This window comes from Rhinopithecus roxellana, chromosome 10, assembly GCF_007565055.1.
Source record: "Rhinopithecus roxellana isolate Shanxi Qingling chromosome 10, ASM756505v1, whole genome shotgun sequence".
Classification (NCBI taxonomy): Eukaryota; Metazoa; Chordata; class Mammalia; order Primates; family Cercopithecidae; genus Rhinopithecus; species Rhinopithecus roxellana.
The window spans coordinates 5,886,311-5,904,982 of NC_044558.1; the positions used below are offsets into that span (position 1 = coordinate 5,886,311).

Consider the following 18,672-nt stretch of genomic DNA (forward strand, 5'->3'; position numbering starts at 1 on the left):
TCCATCTTCCCAGCTATGAGCTCTTAGAGTTCAGAGACAGCATCATTCATTCCCTTCTCTTCATCTCCAGCACCGGTGCCACATAGTGACGCCTGGAATGTTCAATAAATTAATAGATTAAATAACTAGTTAATCTCAGAGGGGAAAACAGATACATGAATCACCAGCAGACCCTCTGCAATGCTAAATGAGGAGGGGAGACGCAGGCAGGGCAGCAGTGGAAAGAGTGCAATAGGCGGATTTGCAGGATGTTCTTTGAGGAGAGCTGCAGAACGGGATTTCTTGGTAAGGCATTGCGTGTTGGGGAGGGAAGTGGTGACACTGAGAAAAAGGGGTGAGCACTGCACAGGTGATGGAGTGTCACTTACTGAAATTAGGAATAGAGGATAAATGGGTCGCAGGGAGATGTTGTTGACTTTGTTTTGGGCGTTGTGAATGGGAGGGACCTGCAGCCATGGGAGGGAGCCTACAGCTCAGCAGGCTTTTGAGTCATCAGATTGTTGGAGGTGGATGGGATTGGGCATGAATGGGGGTGGCAAAGAACAAAAAATGTTCCCCCCCTCACCCTGGAGGGAGTGCCAGCCTTAAAGGGGTAAGCCAGGAAGAAAACGAGTGAATGAGGCCAAGGAAGAGAGGACAAAGCTAGAGACTTGGAGGTCATGATGTTCAGATCAAGGCAAATTGGAAACTCAGGAGAAGAACCAGGTGAGAATGTACCATGAAACCAGCAGTGGAGAGGGGTTTCAAAAGGAAGATGTGATCAGTGTTTCAAATTCAGCAGCGGTGAAGCAGAAGGAGGTTTGAAAAGCCACCTTTGGCTCTGGCAATTACAGTGACTTTGGGATGAGTAGAGTGGGCGAGGAGGTCAGATAGTGGTGGGGTGTAGGATGACTGGACAAAGAAGTGAAGCTTCAGAGGAAGAAAGATCTGGCAGTAACTCGAGAGGGAAACAGGATCCAGGAAACTGTGGGTGACTTGAGAGACAGCATGCATCCTGATGAGGCTGAGCTTTGCAGTCTTAACAGCTGAGATTTTATCCCAGCTCCATGTACTAGTCTGATTAAGGACTAATTTGTTGTTCCTAGAGCTGGAGCTAAAGTAGGATCTTTTATTCCTTTTTTGAGAGGAACATTTAAACAGAGAAAACTCTGACCCCCAAGGACATGATTCAGTTTAGAGCAAAGGCTGAGGTGCCAACTCAGAGACCCAATAGGACAGTGGCTTAAGGAACAAAGTTTTTTTCTCTCTCTCTCTCATCTACCAGTCAGTGTAGGCAAGCTGTTCCACTCCACGCAGTCATACAGGGATCCAGGTTCCTGCCATCTTGTTTCTCTACCATCCCCAAGGGCAGCATGTGTCTCAAAATGTGGTCCCCAGACAAGCAGCACTAGCATAACCCAGAAACTTGTCAGAAATGCAAACTTCAGGCACCACCCCAGACTTACCGAATTAGAATATCTGGGGGTGGGGCCAGCTGCATGTTCAGAAGTCCTTCAGGTGATTCTAATGTACCCTTAAGCTTAGAAATACTTCTCTGAGGTACTGTCCTTGTCTGCATGGTTGAAGCTGAATTTCAGACATATCTCTGTCCCAGTTTTCAGGAAGGAAAAAGAGTGTAGTGATGTGTAGGGGCAATGTTTTAAGGTCCAGGCATGGAGTGGTACTTCCACTCACATTCCATTGTCAAGAACTACTATATGCCCAGATCTACCTGCTTGAAGGGTTGGGAAATGCAGTTGCTGGTTAGGTGGCCATGTACCCAGTTACAGCCCCATTATAATGGAAGAAGAGAAGAACAAATTTTGGGAGATCACTAGCAGTCTTGGCTACTTGTATCAAACTGGAGTGTAAGTTTAATGCCACCTCCCATCCTTTGGAAGAAAGAGGAGATCTACCTACAGATCACAGTTAAGGCCTATCTGTTTAAAGGGATCCATAAGGGTTTTCTTGTCAGGTGTGCCAGCCTCCAAATGTCTGTCTACCCTCACCGGACATGAGCAGCCCAACCCTTAGTCACCTACCTTATCAGTGATACCTTGAGGTGCCCAGTTCCTGGTTGGAAACTTCCAGTAAGAGGATTTCATCCAGTTGGCCCCATCCGAAAGAAGTCACCCAGGCTTGGAAGGGAAGGATGGGTGGTAAAGAAGGGTGTTGGTTTACTGGAAATCAGAGCTAGAAGGAAGATAAGCAGCTTGTCCAGTGAGCAGCTAGGTACTTGCTGGGCATTTTATGCACACCTGCACAGACTGTGCACTGCACAATTCTAAGGGCAGCCATTCACAGTCACTCTGATGTGGATAGCTCCCCCTGGAGCAGGGTGATGGAGGCACTTGTGTCTCAGCCATGTCCCACCCTCTGCTGAACCCCAGCACCCTGGGGTCTTGGGCATTCCTATTGCTGCTGCTCATTGCCTTACAGATCACGGTGAGCTCTGGCTCATCCTGAATGGGCCACTCCATCCTTGCTCTGAACAGCTTCTTAGGAGGTGTCTCAGTGCTCCATGGACCAAGCCTGGGCAGAGAAATCAGTTCTGCATGGGGGCAGCTTTTCTTCCCTCCTCCAAGTCTACTAAAAGCCCAAATCTGAGAGGCCTTGACCTTGGCATCAGCAACACCTGGGCTTGATTCCTGGGTCTGCCAGCAGAGCCTCAGCTCTTCATTTATAAAACAGAAGTGATAGCAACTGCCTTAGTGAGTTATTGAGACAGTTAAATGAGAAACCTGACCCAGATGAGGGTCCCAGCACTATTTATGGCTGAAGCTGCAGGGGGCCGGGCTTTCCAACTACTGGCCAGAGTCTGGACGACGTGCCGGGGGCCAAGGTGGCTTCTCAGAGCCCGAAAATACCTTCTCTGCATGACTAGGAAATTATACATTTCTGGAACAGGCAGGGTGACCTGCCTTCCTTGGATCTGGCATGTGTTTACTTAATGAGCTACTTTCAGATCCGATACACGTACACTGTCTCTCTCTACCAGCTGTCTGTGATGCTGGGTTCTGCAGCAGGAGAAGGAAGCCACTTGTGTTTGCTACACTGAGATCTCACGGTTGATGAGCCTTAGGAGCACTGGGTTTTCCCAGCCTCTGCTGTGGGTCCATTGTTAAGACCTGGAGCAATGGCACAGAAAGAAGGTGTAGAGCTAGGAGAAGGGGGTCGACTGCATGCTCTTTTCCGATACCTTTCAGAGCTGTCCCCTCCTGCTGTGGGTTTCTTCTGAGGTCTGCTCCTCTACAGGAGTGTCTGATTATGCCTTCAGGTGTTTCCCATCAAGGAAACTGTCCTGTTCCCATTTGTGCCTCGTTTGGATTATTTTCAAAAAGATATTCTACTTTGATATACAATGGACATAGGTCTGTGTTTCTCACCTAAGGCTGACATTGAAGAAGGAGGGAAAAAGAAGAAGATGCAAAGAAGGCAGAGAAAACTCAGGCAGAGCTCCTCTTGCTGTTCTCTTTGACTTAGGTCTCCTGAGGAACCGGGTGAGAGCAAGATGGGGTGACAGGTATTTACGTAGCTCTCCCAGAGTTCATGAGCGTTCATGTGATTCTTCAGTGCATTTGCTCATTCATTCATTTATTCATTCAGCATCAGACACCCAGACATGGGGTGCTGTGTTGGGTGCTCAGGACCCCAGAACTTAGCTCAGATGTTGTCAAGTAATGTAGTTAAGGGGCATGCCTTGGGCTTCATTCATGGGGGTTGGTGACCCTGGAGTATAAGAGTATGAAGTGGATTGGAGATACTTATAGGAGTATGGAGGAGATGGGGCAGAAAGATTCAGAATGTCGTTGACAAGCAGTGTAACATAGTGATGAAGAGCCAGGACTTAACACCCATCCGGGACACTTCTTTTTTTTTTTTTTTTTTGAGATGGAGTCTTGCTCAGTCGCCTAGGCTGGAGTGCAGTGGCACTATCTTGGCTCACTGCAAGCTCCGCCTCCCGGGTTCATGCCATTCTCCTGCCTCAGCCTTCCGAGTAGCTGGGACTACATGCACCTGCCACTACGCCCGACTAGTTTTTTTTGTATTTTTAGTAGAGACGGGGTTTCACTGTGTTAGCCAGGATGGTCTTGATCTCCTGACCTTGTGATCTGCCCGTCTCGGCCTCATGAATGCTGGGATTACAGGTGTGAGCCACTGCGCCTGGCCAAGCTGGGACATTTTTGAAGTGAACTGGAGCACTGCTCTTAATTATGTTGACAATAGGTGCAAAGCAGGGTTAACCTCTTTCTCTCTTTCCCCTTCTGTAACATGGGGAAGATGTGTGTGCCTACCTCATGGGGTCGTGAGGATTAAAAGAGATAATGCTTACAAAGACGGTTGATCCTTGAATCACACGGGATTGTTGAACTGCGCAGATCCGCTTCTATTTTTCAACCAAATGTGGATGGAAAATACAGTATTGACGGGATGCAAAACCCAGTGATATGGAGAGCCGACTTTTCTTGTATGTGGGTTCTGCAGGGCTGGCTGCAGATCTTGAGCATGTGTGGACTTTGAAATACAATGGGGTCCTGGAACCACTGCCTCATGTATACCAAGGAACAACTGTACTAAAACCGTACCTGACACACCACAATTATTCCTGGGCACACAAGGAAATGCACAAAGATTTAGGTGATGCAGCAATGGCCCACAACTCCTGCGCTTGCAGTAAGTCTTAGAGCGAGGAAGCATCTTTACCCAACCAGGGGAAGAAGACAGTCATTCCAGTTTTATGGATGAGAAGAGCCAAAGGCTAAAAGTCACAAGCAAGTTAGAAACGGAAGTGGGGCCAGAACCCAGGTCCCTGGATATAAGCTCAGTCCCCCTTAGGGTGCAAGATTGGGGATGGGGTTGATCAGAAGAGAAGGAATGTGTAGGGTGACCCAAGTACCAAGACAGCTGTCACCTTCTGCACTCGACGACCTCACTAGCCCTGCTGGGACGGCAGAGGCTCAGGTGCTGCTTCCTGGAGCCCTACCCACAAGGAGCCCCCCCTGCAGCCCCACCTGCGGAGCACCTCTTCCCACCCCCTGCCCCAGGACATCCTTTTGCAATGCCTTGCTGTCGTGTTGAGAACAGAGATGGGGTGTGTAATGGTCACTGCGGCCGTGGCCTTCTTTCTCTTCTTTTAAAATGGCTTTCCTGTCTGAACCAATCTGCTTTGTTAAATTGAGGTCTTGATTTTCTGCAGGTGAATTCTTCACAGCCACCTGGGGACAGGGTCCCCTCTCAATCATCCGTGTAGAGTCCACTAAGCAGGCCGACAGGGTTGAGGGGCAGAGGCCCTGAGACTCCATCCATAGCCATCAGACACAGAGCCTGGCCAGTGTATTATTTACGGTTACCCAACCTTTGCCTGTTGCCCTTCATTTGGGAAGCTCTTGGAGACGTGGGTTTCATCATTACCCTCGTCTGGCAATGAAGCTGTAAAATTGCAGTATACATAGTTCTTGCAACTCTCCATCCCATTTCGTCCTCACAGCCACCATGCAAGGGAGACAAAGCCGGCCCGGTGTCATCTCCAGTTTACAGAGGAGGAAGCTAAGGCTCCAGAGGTCACAAGGTTTGCCCGGGGTCACACTGCTGTAGGTGGCAGCTGATACTTACATCCGGATCCCCTAACCTGCTGACTAGTGCTGAGTTTGTGTTTGTTTGGTCACTGATTCTTGTCACAAGCGCTGGGTCCTCATTTCATAGGTCAGACAGCTTTAAAAAAAAATGGGGGGGAATCTAGGAAAAACATAGCAAAATGTGATACCTGTGTACAGGCACCTCCAGAGACTCCCTGTGTATGCATACACCTAGAGGGTGAAAGAAGCTGAACCACTTGCCTGACGGTAGGAGCAGAATCCTGACTAATACAAAGAATGCAATTTGGTACTTGCAAATGAAGTAAAAATAGTCATGTACTTAGGAAACCATGTCTCTCAGGGCATAAAGACTAGGAATTCTTAGTGCTAGGGTTTTAATTCAAGTTCCACCTACAGCACCATCCACATGACTCTATAGTTAGCAATCAAACTCTAAGTTTGGTCCAAAAGAGTTGCCTGTGCTCATTTACCTGCACACAACAAACACAGTCATGTAAAAGAAAAGGCAGCTGCCGGCCAGGCGAGGTGGCTCCTGCCTGGAATCCCAACACTTTGGGAGGCCAAGGAGGGTGGATCACTTGAGGTCAGGAGTTTAAGACCAGCCTGGCCAACATTGTGGAACCCCATCTCTACTAAAAATACAAAATTTAGATGGGCATGGTGGTATGTGCCTGTAATCCCAGATACTGTGGTGGCTGAGGCACAAGAATCACTTGAACCTGGGAGGCGGAGGTTACAGAGAACCAAGATTGAGCTACTGCACTCCAGTCTGGGTAAACCCTGGAAAGAAGGAAGGAAGGGAGGGAGGGAGGGACCCTGGAAGGGAGGGACCCAGGAAGGAAAGAAGGAAAGAAAGGAAGGAAGGAAGGAAGGGAGGAAGAGAGGAAGGGAGGAAGGGAAGGAGGGAAGGAGGGAGGGAGGGAGGGAGGACAGTTACCCAGAGACCCCAGCCCAGCCTGTGCCTCAGTGTGGCACTGGCGGTCGCTGGATCCTCAGCCTCAATGTCACAGAGCTAGAGGACTAGGGAGAAGGTATGGTTCCCTCCAGAGGGTTCTCCAAACAGTTGGTCTCTTTGTACTGACAGCCATCATGGTCTTCCTGACCCAGGATCCTTTCATAAAATACTGGGCCCTGTGCCTCTCAGCCCCCAGCTGGAGTCTCTGCCCTGGACAGATCCCCCAGCTCTTAGCTTCCACCAGAGATCCCCAAGCTACAAGAAATCCGAACCAGACCTCTGCTGGGAAAAGTCAAACATCTGCTCTGCACAAAACTCATGTGCCCGGCTCTCCGCTAGTGTTCTGTGCCTCAGTTTTCTCTTCTGTAAAAGGGGAAGATAATCCCATCGTGGGATTATTATAAGTTTTAAATTAACTAATGCACATATGGCACTTAGGTTCGTGCCTAGCGTGAGCTAGCATTTAGTAAATGTTTATTATTTAATCAGCCAATCAAAATCTTATTGGTGGCCATGGAAAAAACACTGGCCTGGGAGACAGGAGACCAAGTCCTCCCCTGACACTGATCTGCAGTGTGGCTTTGACCACAGTGTGACCTCCTGATCCCCCACCCCAACTCCCACCCCACGAGGGCTCAGCTGCCTCAGTTTTCAAAAGGACTGAGCTCAGAATCCTTGTGGCTCCTTCCAGCCGCCCCGTTTCGAGGGCCTGAAGAAGTCCTTCTTCTCTGCTTCAGAAGGACAGTCGCACTCGACACCCACCACAGACAAGTGGAAATGAAGCCAGAGGGAACCAAGGGCACAGAAGGTTGAGGCTGTCTAGATGGAGAGAGGAAATCCACCACACAGGGACTGTCATCAAGTTTCATTAGAACCCAAAATGAAGTCATAAATTCAACCACGTAGACTGTTTTTTTCCTTTCCTACTGTTTTTGCCCATCAGGCAGGCATGGCCTCTTACTGGCCAAAAACTCAAAAAGGTGCAAACTGGCACTTATTTAACTGAAGGGGCACGGGCATGGGGGGCGGGGGGGTGGGGCACTGGTTTTGTTGGGGAGGGGGCTCTTTATTTTTACTTTCTGAAAAATTGACAGATAAAATTACAAGTATTTACTGCGTATAGCACCTGCTGGCTGCCCCTGAATCCCACCTTGTGCTGCAGTCAGAACCTCTTCCTGGGCGGAAGGCACCCTGAGGCTCATTGAGGGGCAGTCTGGGAGATCTTCATCATTTCAACAGGAACTGTGTCCTAAATGTGAATTTGCATGAGAGGACGTGCCCACCCTCTTGCCCCACCCAATTATGCCTGTTTCAGATGTGAAGGGTACTTATACTGCAGGGCCAGGGACTTTCGGAGTTGGAAGGGACCTTAGAGAACATTGACTCAAAGTGTGGTCCCAAGACCAGCAGCACCTGGGAGCAGTGACTAGCCCTCCTGGTTTCCCAGGATTGCCCAGGTTTAATCCTGAACGGCACTCCTGTATCCCAAGAAATCCCTCTGTCCCGGGCAAGTGGGGATCATCAGTCACCCTGCCTGGGAGCAAATCCTGCAGGGTCTCACCCTAAACCTAATGAATCAGAAACCCTGGGGATGGGCCTTGAGATCTGCATTTTAACAAGTCCCGGTCCAGGTAATTCTAAGACCTGAGCAGGAGAACCACTGCTTTTCCCTGTAGGTGGGAAACCAAACATTCAGGAAGGGCAGTAGCTTGCCTCACCAAGCACAGGCAGCAAGTAAAGGGCAGAGCCAGAAAGAGGGTCTGGACCCCGCTGTGTGGCACCGCTGCCCCCATCTCTCAGTCCACAAGCTCGGAAAGTTAACCAAATCAGTCAGCCTGTTAAATAAGATGCTCAGAAGCACCCAGGCCAACTGCTGTGGTCCATGGATACTGGGCTTTGCCCTGGGGGTCTGGGAAGGTGGGAATAGCCGCCTTCAGAGAGGGTAGAGTCCCCCTGAGTCCTGCAGCATTTGGACAGGGTAGCAGGAGTTTCAGATTCAGGCCACAGCCTGAACAAAGGACCAAAGGGAGGACAGAGACGTGCCTTTTAGAGGCCAAAGAAGAGATCAGCATCGCGAGGCCAGGGATCTGGGAGGTACGGTCCCTCTCCTTTGTCCTCAGAGGCTTGCCCATGATTCTGCGTCCAGCGTTGGTTACCACCCACAGTGGGAGTCTCTGCCTTGCCTGCCCCCTGCTGTTTAGCTGGTGCCCCTCAGGAACACTTCCTCTAATTGGTTCAGGAGCCCAACTCCTAACTGCTATGAGCAGAAATAACACCCACTTAGGAAGGTCAGTCGGCTTCCCAGCAATCATAAGACACTCAAAGCTCAATGAAAAATGATTTGGGGGATTATCCAAAGCCCTGGCCCCTCCATTCGCTGGCAGATAAACTCACATCAAGTGACTTGTGTTTGCTTTTCTCCTCTTCAGGGGCAGCTGCAGCCATTGCCATGCTCCCCCATCCACCTTCCCCGATATATCACTCTTCAGGCCAAAGAAAATTGGGGTACAACGAGGTCCTAGAGAGGGGAGTCCATTGGGACTGTCGGGAGGAGGGCTGGAAGTGGTGGCTGGAGCTCTTCTGCTCACCTTCCTTCAGCCCTGTGCTCTTCCCCGGAGGCAGCAGAGCTAAGCAGGCTTTGGAGCCTTTCCCAGTGCACTAGGCATGCCCGAGCCTCCCTCCCTCACCACACAAAAGCACTTCCTTTCCCTGGCCTTCTAGCTGCTTCCCTCCCAGCCTTCTCATTTGAAAATATTCACCTCCAGGTCTCCGTTTCCTCTCCCTTCATGATGCATCCCTATAATCCTCATGCATCCTCCATGGACAAAGGTAAGCCCTTGCTTGGACATCTTAGCAAGCAAGCAGTACTGTAGGCCACCCCGTCCTCCTTGGCTTCCTGGACCCCACACTCCCCTGGTTCTCCTTCTACCCCCCTCCGTTTCAACTTCCCACCTGACTGCTTCTTCCTCTGCCCACTTCCGGGGTCTTTCCTCCCCTGCCTGTTCCTGGAGCATACTGCCTGCCTGAGGTGGCCTCCCTCTGTGCCAGTCAGGTGTCTGTCCCCTACTCTCCATTCCTCCACCATCTCTTTCTCGAACTTAAGCACCACCTTCCTGGAGTCAGCATCACTTTCAGGACATTAATTTAAGTCCCCGAGCTTCACATGTAAGGCCACTCTTGACCTGACCCCTCCTAACCTTCAGCTCTCACCCACTCCATGCACACTCTGCACCAGTGGTCTCTGAGGTGGCAACAGACACTATATTGGGATCCAGGAAAAACTTACTGAAATCCCTATCCCTCATTATTTTTTAACTTTAAAAACTGCAAAATGAAGTTTCGATGAATACCTGCTATATAGATAGACAATAGTACACGAATAAAAATTATAAATAAGAAATTTGAGGGGGTGTACAGTCAGAAGAGCTTGGCAACCACTAACTGCCATGGGCCTCACCCCCACTGCAGTACCTCTGGCACAAACATGTAGCTTTAAGAAGCTACAAGTTTGTTGTTCTTTCATGTAAACTAAGTCTGGAGGTAAGCAGCTCAGGGATGAATGGCAGCTCTAAAATCATCTGAGACCCGGAATCTTTGAGCTTGTTGTTACTCCCTTTTCAACCCATAGTTTTCAGCTCATGGTTCAATGTAGCTGCTTCAGCTCCAGCCATCACATCAGCATTCCAACCAACAGGAAGAAGGAAAGGGTGAAGAGAGACATGCCCCACCACTCTAAAGATACTTCTAACTGTTAAAGACAGACAATGACATTATTAATGACAAAGGGATTAACCCACCAGAATAATATCTTAACTCCAAATCTGTTTGTATGCCATAAAATATCTGCAAAACATATGAAGAGAATTAAATGAGGTATAGACAAATTCACACTTATAGGGAGAGTCTGTAATAGGCATCTTTCAATAGCCAATAGACCAATCAGACACCAGATCAGTAAGTATGCAGAAGATATGAAAAGTGCAGTTAACACATTTGACCTAATCGACACATACAGAATTCTGTACCCTACAATTACAGGATTTACATGCTTTTCTGTTTTGTTTTGTTTTTGTTTTTGAGACAAAGTCTCGCTCTGTCACCCAGGCTGGAGTGCAGTGGCGTGATTTCAGCTCACTGCAAGCTCCGCCTCCCAAGTTCATGCCATTCTCCTGCCTCAGCCTCCCGAGTAGCTGGGACTACAGGCGCCTGCCACCACGAGGATTCACATTCTTTTTAAATGAACATGAAACATATACCAAAAAACGATCCTTCTGAAAAGTTGCATACACCACTTCTGCTTACATACCACTCGCCGGCCAGCAGTGAATCCTGGCTATGCCTAGCAGGAAGGGAGGCTGGGAAATGTCTTTTGCTCCAGGTGACCAAGTACCCAACTGAAATGGAGATGCTCTATTCCCAGTGAAAAAGTAGAGAACAAATATTAGGGAAACCGTCAATCTCTGCCCCCTGCCCCTTTCTCCCTTGCCCTGGCAGCTCTGGTCCTGAGAGTACTGCACAGTGGATAAGAGCTTGAGGCCAGAGCCAGGGATTCCTCATTTAACTCTGGCTTTGCCATTTACTTGCTATGTGACTTTGCACAAGTTACTTAACCCGTCTGAACCTCAGTTATATTGCAAAATGGGACTAGCCCTACTTCATAGGGGTATTGGAAAGATGGACCAAAATAATGCATGTAAAGCACTTAGTTCTGCGTCTGGCACATGAAAGTGTTCCATAAATGTGACCTGCACAGAGAGGTTAAGTAACTTGCCCAAGGTCACACAGTCAGTAAAATGGCAAGGCTAGCTTTGAGATTCAGGCATCTGGCTCCAAGCTTCTTTGGGGCCTTTGCTACTCCCAGCACAGGGACCCACATGTGCTGGGATATTACAGGAGATGGAGCCTTAAATAGTGGGGGATAGAAAACTGCAACCATTGATGACAGACTTCTAGAGATGTCCTTTTAAAATGTGCGTCTTAACTCCGATGTGCAAGTTTCCTCATTCTGTCTGCAAAAGATTGAATTAAGTGAGCCCCAAGGTTTCCCATTAACCCTGACATTCTGTGGTTCTATCTTCTCTACCGATAACGGCTACAATTTTACCATTAGAATTACGTTTTTCTTTGTTAAGTCCTATCTTCTGCCTGAAGTTCTTTTTAAAAAATACGATTTTCCTTTCAGGGATCCTGATCCCTGGGTTTGAGTGAGTGAATCATGCCCCTTTGCTGCAGATGGAGAGAAGGTTCTGTGTTAGGAGTCTAGTGGGCCCTGGCTGGGAGGAGAGGGACGTGCAGAGGGAGGGAGACTGCAGACAGGAGCGCCCGGACCCCCACAAATCCCTCAGCTTACTAAAAACCGATGGCGCCCAGAGGACGCTGCACCCAGTCTCTTGTCAGGGCCTACGGCAGAATGGCCACCAAACAGCTTCTGCTCCATTGCCTGGCCACCCCCATCCATCACCATTCTTGACAGGCTTCCTTTTTTTCTCATATATTTCTTCCACCACCCTATCTCTCAAACTAAATTGAAGAAAAATGGGTTTTGTCTTTTTTTAATGAGAAGACTAACAGTCTTAAATTACCTTCCTCAAGGTCTGCAAATAGAAATCCCAAATAAGACAGCCACCTTTTCTTTTCTCTCTTCTTCTCTCCCTGTCTCTGTGAGCCCATAAGCTTGAAATAAAAGGCAGAGCAGTAGCTCAGGGAAGTAATTTGGGCTTGGCCCAGCACCAGCCAAGGAGGTAAGAGCGAGGGGGAGGAGGGCCCGATGGGGGTTTGGGAATGATAGAGGAAGAGGTCATGGGCAAAACCAATGCCTCATTGCGTATGGTTCTGAAATAAAAGAGGTTCCCAAAATGGGGACAAGTTCTTAAAGAGCAACTACTCTGTGAGTGTGCAGGTGCCCAGGGGTACAAGTATGTCCAGGTGAAGGGGAAACCACAAAGGCTTCAGACTTACTGAGGTTCAGACCGACTAAGAAGCAAATGGGATTACTGAGTACAGTGGGCCTTCTCCGCCTTTATCACCACTGTTGACGTCATACTCCCTAGAAAGTCCATTGATGGGTGTCAGGACAAGAGACAGAACATAGTGCTGGGGCAAAGAGTGGAGTTTTAGGACTGGGGTCTTAGGTTCTAGCACCAGCTCTATGGCATGTAATAATAAAAGCTAACATTAAATACTTACCATGTGCGAAGGACTATGCTAAACACGTCACATAGATTATCCCATTTAATCTTCAAAACAACCCTTTGATGTAGGTATCGTTATCCCCATTTACAGACGAGGACACTGAGGGATGGGAAGTCATGTCACTTGCCCAAAGTGTCACACATCTTGTGACAGATCAGGGTTTGAACCCAGGGAGTTAGACTCCAGAGGCTCTTAGACTTCTGCCAAACAGTCTAGGCCTGTCTGGGCCTGTCTGGACCTGCTTCCTCATCAGGGAAGTCAAGGGGTGTAGAGGCCAGGTGGGGTGGACTGGGTCATCAGTGAGGGCCTTTCCAGCACAGATGCTCTGATCTGGGATTCCTGCCACACCTGTGGATGTGCAGTACAGGTTTCCACTGCAAAGTAGCCATGCTGAATGTGTGTTTGTGTGTGTCTATGACAGATAAACTTGTGTCAGGCAACTCTGATAAGACAGGGAAAGAGAATAAGAAACAAGACCAGGGGAAATCTTTGGAAGATTTGGAGGTTCGACTTTTGTCAAGAGGACAAAACTGGCACCTGAAGGTCTGGAAAATTCTGCCCAAATTCACCTCCACTAAGGCATCCAGTAGCCTTTGCGATTCCCTAATCTTTACTCTATGCTGCACACCCACAGCCTCAAAGATCCCTGGCAGGACAGGCGAATAAGCCCTTCAAAGGGAACCTGGTCGAGGCGAGCCCTGGTTCCTGGAGGGGTGAGGTGGCTCTCGGTGATTCCCCAGCCCCGCATGTGTGCCTTCTCTAGACCCAGCAGCCATGGCCCATTACAAGACCGAGCAGGATAACAGGCTGATCAGTCTGCCTGAAGTATTTACTCCTTGTCCTCAACTTCTGCTTCTGGATGAGTGAATTCTGCACACATATCCCGTTTCCCGAGCACTGAATGAGTCTAGCCACCTTTGTTTTTTGTGAGTCACCACTTTGAAGTTGATTTCTTCCAAATCAAAGACCACCCATGGGCAAATTCTGCCTACTTGAAAGCAAATGTGTATGTTTGCTACTGAGGGGGAAGAAAAGAATCTGGTCTGCAGGTTGGCGTGGAGTCCGTACCACATGGCGTCTGAATAGAGGCACGAACATCACAATGAGCTTTGTGTTCTGGCCCCTCGGTACAAAGGCTCAGCTTCTCTCTTCCCTGCGAACTTGTTGCACAAGTGCCTTGTGGGAAATGTGGCTGCCTGAAATAGTGGCTAATAATGGCTTGTTTCCAACCAAAGCCCATTTGCCTTTCATGGTTAACATTCTCCAGGCCTAGGGCAGGGAAACAGAAGTCCTGGGAGCTCCGGCTGCTGCTGCCTGCGATGGAAATGGTCTCCATGGTGATTCCCCCCAGGAAACCTGCCTAGGTGATGTGTTCCAGAGGACCACAGCCTGTCCACTTGGGGCAATTATCTGGACCATTGAGAGCCGAATACCACCAGTTCCCAAAAATAGCCAGACACCAGAATATAAGTATTTTGTATTACAGTCTCAGTAAATTTGGGAAGGTAGAAGAGTAAGAGTGCAGGCTTTGCAGGTCGCTGGACCTAGGCTCTGCCAGCTGCTAATGGTGTGGCCTTGGGCAACTTAAGTTTGAGGAGCCTGTTTCCCTGGCTACAATTCAAGGATGATTGGTGTTGCATTCGATAAATGCTACATTGAATATCAGATGTCAAATGCCTGAAAATACCACCAAATCAACCCTCGGATAAGGCAGCCAGGCTTCCTGCTACCATGGTAAGGGAGAAGACCCTTTACAGAGTCTTAGAATCATCTCAGAAAAGCAAATGCAAATGGGATATGTCTGAGTTTTGAGCATCTTTCCTGCAGGGACTTGATCAGGATTGGAAAGAGCCATGACCTAGGAGTTTGGGATGGGAAGACATGGCAAGGCAAGAGTTTTTGAAGAGTCTTGGCCAAAAGACAGTCATCAGATGCTATCTATTCAAAAATGGTACAATCTGCTGTTTGTGTAAACGTTATTTGCAAAGTCCCCGAAACGAACAATATAATTATGTGCAGCTTTTATCTTCCTGGGCAAGAGTCTCCTGTGGAATAATAAAGCTGTGTTGATGAGGACGGTAAACTGTGTGGCATAGATGGCTTCAACTCTCGGGGACAAATCCAATAGTACACTTAGGATTCCTACTGATGAGCAGTTCTTTTTAAGAATGACTATGTTTTTCCTAATCATAAAAGTCTTATGTGTCCACTACAGATCACCTCTAAAATATTGAAAAGTACACTAAGAAAATGAAAATTGTCCACATCTCCCTGTGTTAGCTTCCCAGGGCTGCTGTAGCAAAGTGCCGTAGACTGGATGGCTTTAAGCAACAGAAATTCACTCTCTCACCGTTCTGGAGGCTACAAGTCCAAAATCAGGGCATCAGCAGAGCTGTGCTTCCTCTGGAGCTTCTAGGGGAGGGACCCTTTGTCACTTGTTCCAGTTTCTGGGAGTGACTGGCAATTCTCAGCACTCCTTGGCTTGCAGCTGCGTCCCTCCAATCTCTGAGGCTTCTGCTGTCACAGGCTGCTCTCCTGTGTGTCTCTGTCTTCACATGATGTCTTCCTCTTCCAAGAACACCAGTCATGTTGGATTAGGGTCCACCCTTCTGACTTCATTGTAACTTGACTACATCTGCAAAGATCTTATTTCCAAATAAGACCACGCTCACAGGTTCCAGGAGTGAGGATTTCAACATATCTTTGAGGGGACACAGTCCAACCCATAACACTGGCCATCCCAGGAATGGCCACTGTTGACATTCCCTCTAGACTTTGCACTCATCAAAGTGAAAGATGGTAGTGATCTGCGCTGTGGGAATGACAGTGGGGATAGAAATACTTGGAATCAAGGGATTTAGGAGGTGAAATTGACAAGAAGAGGTGCCATTGGCTGGAAGAGGTGCCTGCCTGGGATATGAATCTCCTGATGGACGGTAGAGCTCTTCATTGAAACCAGAGACTGAAGAGAGAAGTTTGGGGTCAGATGGTGAGGTCAGATGTAGACATGGTGACTTTTTGAGGTGCCAGGAGGTCTCTGAGCAGAGATGCCCTGTAGGCAGTTAGCTTACAGGTCTGGATCTCAGGAGAGAGTCCGGCTGGCACCCCAGACTTGGGGATTGTCCCCACCCCAATGGTAGCTGCAGTCACAGAAATAGGGGAGATCCCTTATGGAGATCGAGAGGAAACGAGAGGCAAGAAGGAGACAGACATGGGTGTCCTCACAGGTCAGGGTGAGTCTAGGGCATCCCCACAGGTGAGGGTGAGTCTGGGGTGACCCATAGTCCCAGTTTGCCCTGAACTGAGGGAGTTCCCAGGATGTGAGACTTTTAGTCTTAAACTGGGAGAGCCCCAAACTGATCAGTGTTTACAGTTTGATCAGGGGAGCCTGGGGCAGAACAGTCAGTGAGGTGGGAGGGAAGCCAGGGGCCTGAGAAGGTCAGCGATGTTGAGGGGTAAGGCAACATCAAGTGTTCTGAGGCCTGGAAAAGGCCACTGGGCTTAGCAACAGAGGGGCAGCTGTGAGGAAAGCACTTTCAGGAAAGTGCGGAGATGGGAGGGTAGAGGAAGTGGACTCCATGTAGACACCACCGGCTGGGCACCAGGAGAGGGCTGTGCAGTAGCAGATGGGGCCAGAGGGTCATCGGCTCTTTCATCCCTAGGGCTGTCATGAGGTGCTCTGCCCAAATATTTGTGGAAAGTCTCAGACCTTGAGCTCCTGCCTGTGCCAACGTGCCATAGGTGGGAATGGGCAGCAGACACAGCGACCACGGTTGGGGAGGACCCAGGGCCTGTTTGGTGTGTGCATCCTTTTGGGCTGAGAAGGAGAGGGGCCTGTGGGTGGCAGTGCATGCAGCTGCACAGCAAGTGTGTTACTGGTGCAGTTGCCAGTAAGGGGAGCTTCCTTCATGCAGCGCTCCCTGATTCCAGTTAAAAATACCCCTGCTGGGGGCCTGGCTGGCCATGGACCAGCTTCCCAGGGACCAGCTCAGCTCAGACTTATTTCCCTGGTGGGGGATGGTTGGATTTTGAAGGTTCAGGCCTCAGTCTCCAATGCAGGGGGTCCTGGCATCCAATCTCCAAGACCTGCTGCAACCTCCTCAGGGGTAGACACTGGGCAGCCTGCTGGCCCAGTCCCTAGGGACAGAGCACCAAGTCCCTAGGAACTCACCAGAATTCCCCAGGGAGGGGGCGTTGGCCAGCGAGGATCCCTCCCAACGAGAGAAGGCTCCCTCCCACACAGACACCCCCAGCGTCCAATCGCTGTCCTCCTGCCTGAGCCTGCTGAGGTGTGAGGCACAGCACAGGGAAAATACAAGCTTCCTTTCTCCCCCAGAACAAGGTCCTCTCTAGTCTATCACCCTGCACTCTTTATCGAAACCCAGCACAGAGAGGGGAAACCTGGGTTGGCCCCATGCGGTTCTGAGCCCAGCATTTGTCAGGTGCTGTTGGATGGTCCATGTCATTATTATCCTCATTTTACAGATAGGGAACAGGCCACCCAGTTCCGAATCTCACCCAAGGTCTGACAGTGATGATAAAGCTAACACTGACACCCACGTATTCTAATACCAGGTCAGTGACGAAAATGACAATTTAAAAATTAAGTCCACAATTTGTATGAAGCACCTAGTAAGTGCCAGATGTGGGTCTAGGCCCATAGGATCTATCAGTAAACAAAGTTCCCAGTGTTCCTGGAATTTACTATGGTGAGCTTCTGTGCTTGTCCTTGCATGTAACATCATCCTGTTAATCCTCCCAGCCCTGCCTGAGGCTGTGACTTTCTCTCTTAGAGCCCTACTTTAGGAATGGGAAGCACTTTGCCTTGTCCTGGAGCTGTAGCCCAGTGCTGTCTAGCCCCAAGCCTGTGTGCTTGGCCACCAAGCTTTGCAGCCCCAGCTCTAAATCCCATACGTTCCCAGTGTCCTTGGGGCATTCATGAATTAACGAAGCAGCACGGCATGCTGGGAAGGCTCAGACTAAAGTTTGAGTTCAAATTCAGACTCCATTATTTATTTCCCCTGGGACATTAGGTGCTACAGATTGAATTGTGTCCCCCCAAAAGTGATATGTTGAAGCCCTGACCCCCAGTGTGCCTGTATTTGGAGACAGGAAGGTAAGTGAGGCTAAGTGAGTCCATAGGGGCATGGTTCTGTTCTGCTGGGACTGATGGTCTTCTAAGAACAGGAAGAGAGAGAGAGCTCTCTTTTTCTCCATAGACAAGCACCAGGTGAAAACAGCGCAAGAAGGCAGCCATTGCCCAGCCAGGAAGAGAGCCCCACCCAGAACAGAATCACCTTGATCTCGGACTTCCCAGCCTGCAGAACTCTGAGACAATTAATTTCCAGTGTTTAAGCCACCCAGACTGTGGCATTTTGTTACGGCAGCTTGAACTAAGACATTAGGCAAATCACTTAATCTCACTGAGCCTGTTTTTTCATACACTAAATGAGAATACCGATACCTGTAAGAATTAGAGGTTAATATTTAGAAAAATAGTACAATTTGTGCCACATACTTGGTGCTTAGCTATAATGCATGACTATTATGATTAGACTAATGGGCATGCCTGGTCTCTTTAACGACTTTCTCTGTCCATAGTGCTGACTTTAAGACTTTTCTGATGGTGACTCATGATATGCATGGAAGCATAAGAAATGCTTACATGAAACATTCACAAAACTAAACTTACCCTTACAGTGCATGATGCTGTGATGATTAATACTGAGTGTCAACTTGATTGGATTGAAGAACTCAAAGTATTGTTCCTGGGTGCGTCTGTGAGGGTGTTGCCAAAGGAGATTAACATTTGAGTCAGTGGACTGGGAGAGGCGGACCCATTCTCAATGTGGGTGGGCACCGTCTAATCAGCTGCCAGCATGGCTAGAATAAAACAGGCAGAAGAACATGGAAGGACTTGACTTGCTGAGTCTTCTGGCCTTCATCTTT

The 18,672-nt window shown here is 49.0% G+C and overlaps 1 long non-coding RNA gene across 1 annotated transcript; it reads left to right on the forward strand.

Annotated features, from left to right (window-relative positions):
- Positions 1 to 13,886: 13,886 nt before the first annotated feature.
- LOC104659007 lies at positions 13,887 to 14,683 on the forward strand. Its single transcript, XR_747522.2, has 2 exons — positions 13,887 to 14,457; positions 14,551 to 14,683. It is a non-coding gene; the product is annotated as an uncharacterized LOC104659007 (long non-coding RNA).
- The last annotated feature ends 3,989 nt before the right edge of the window (positions 14,684 to 18,672 follow it).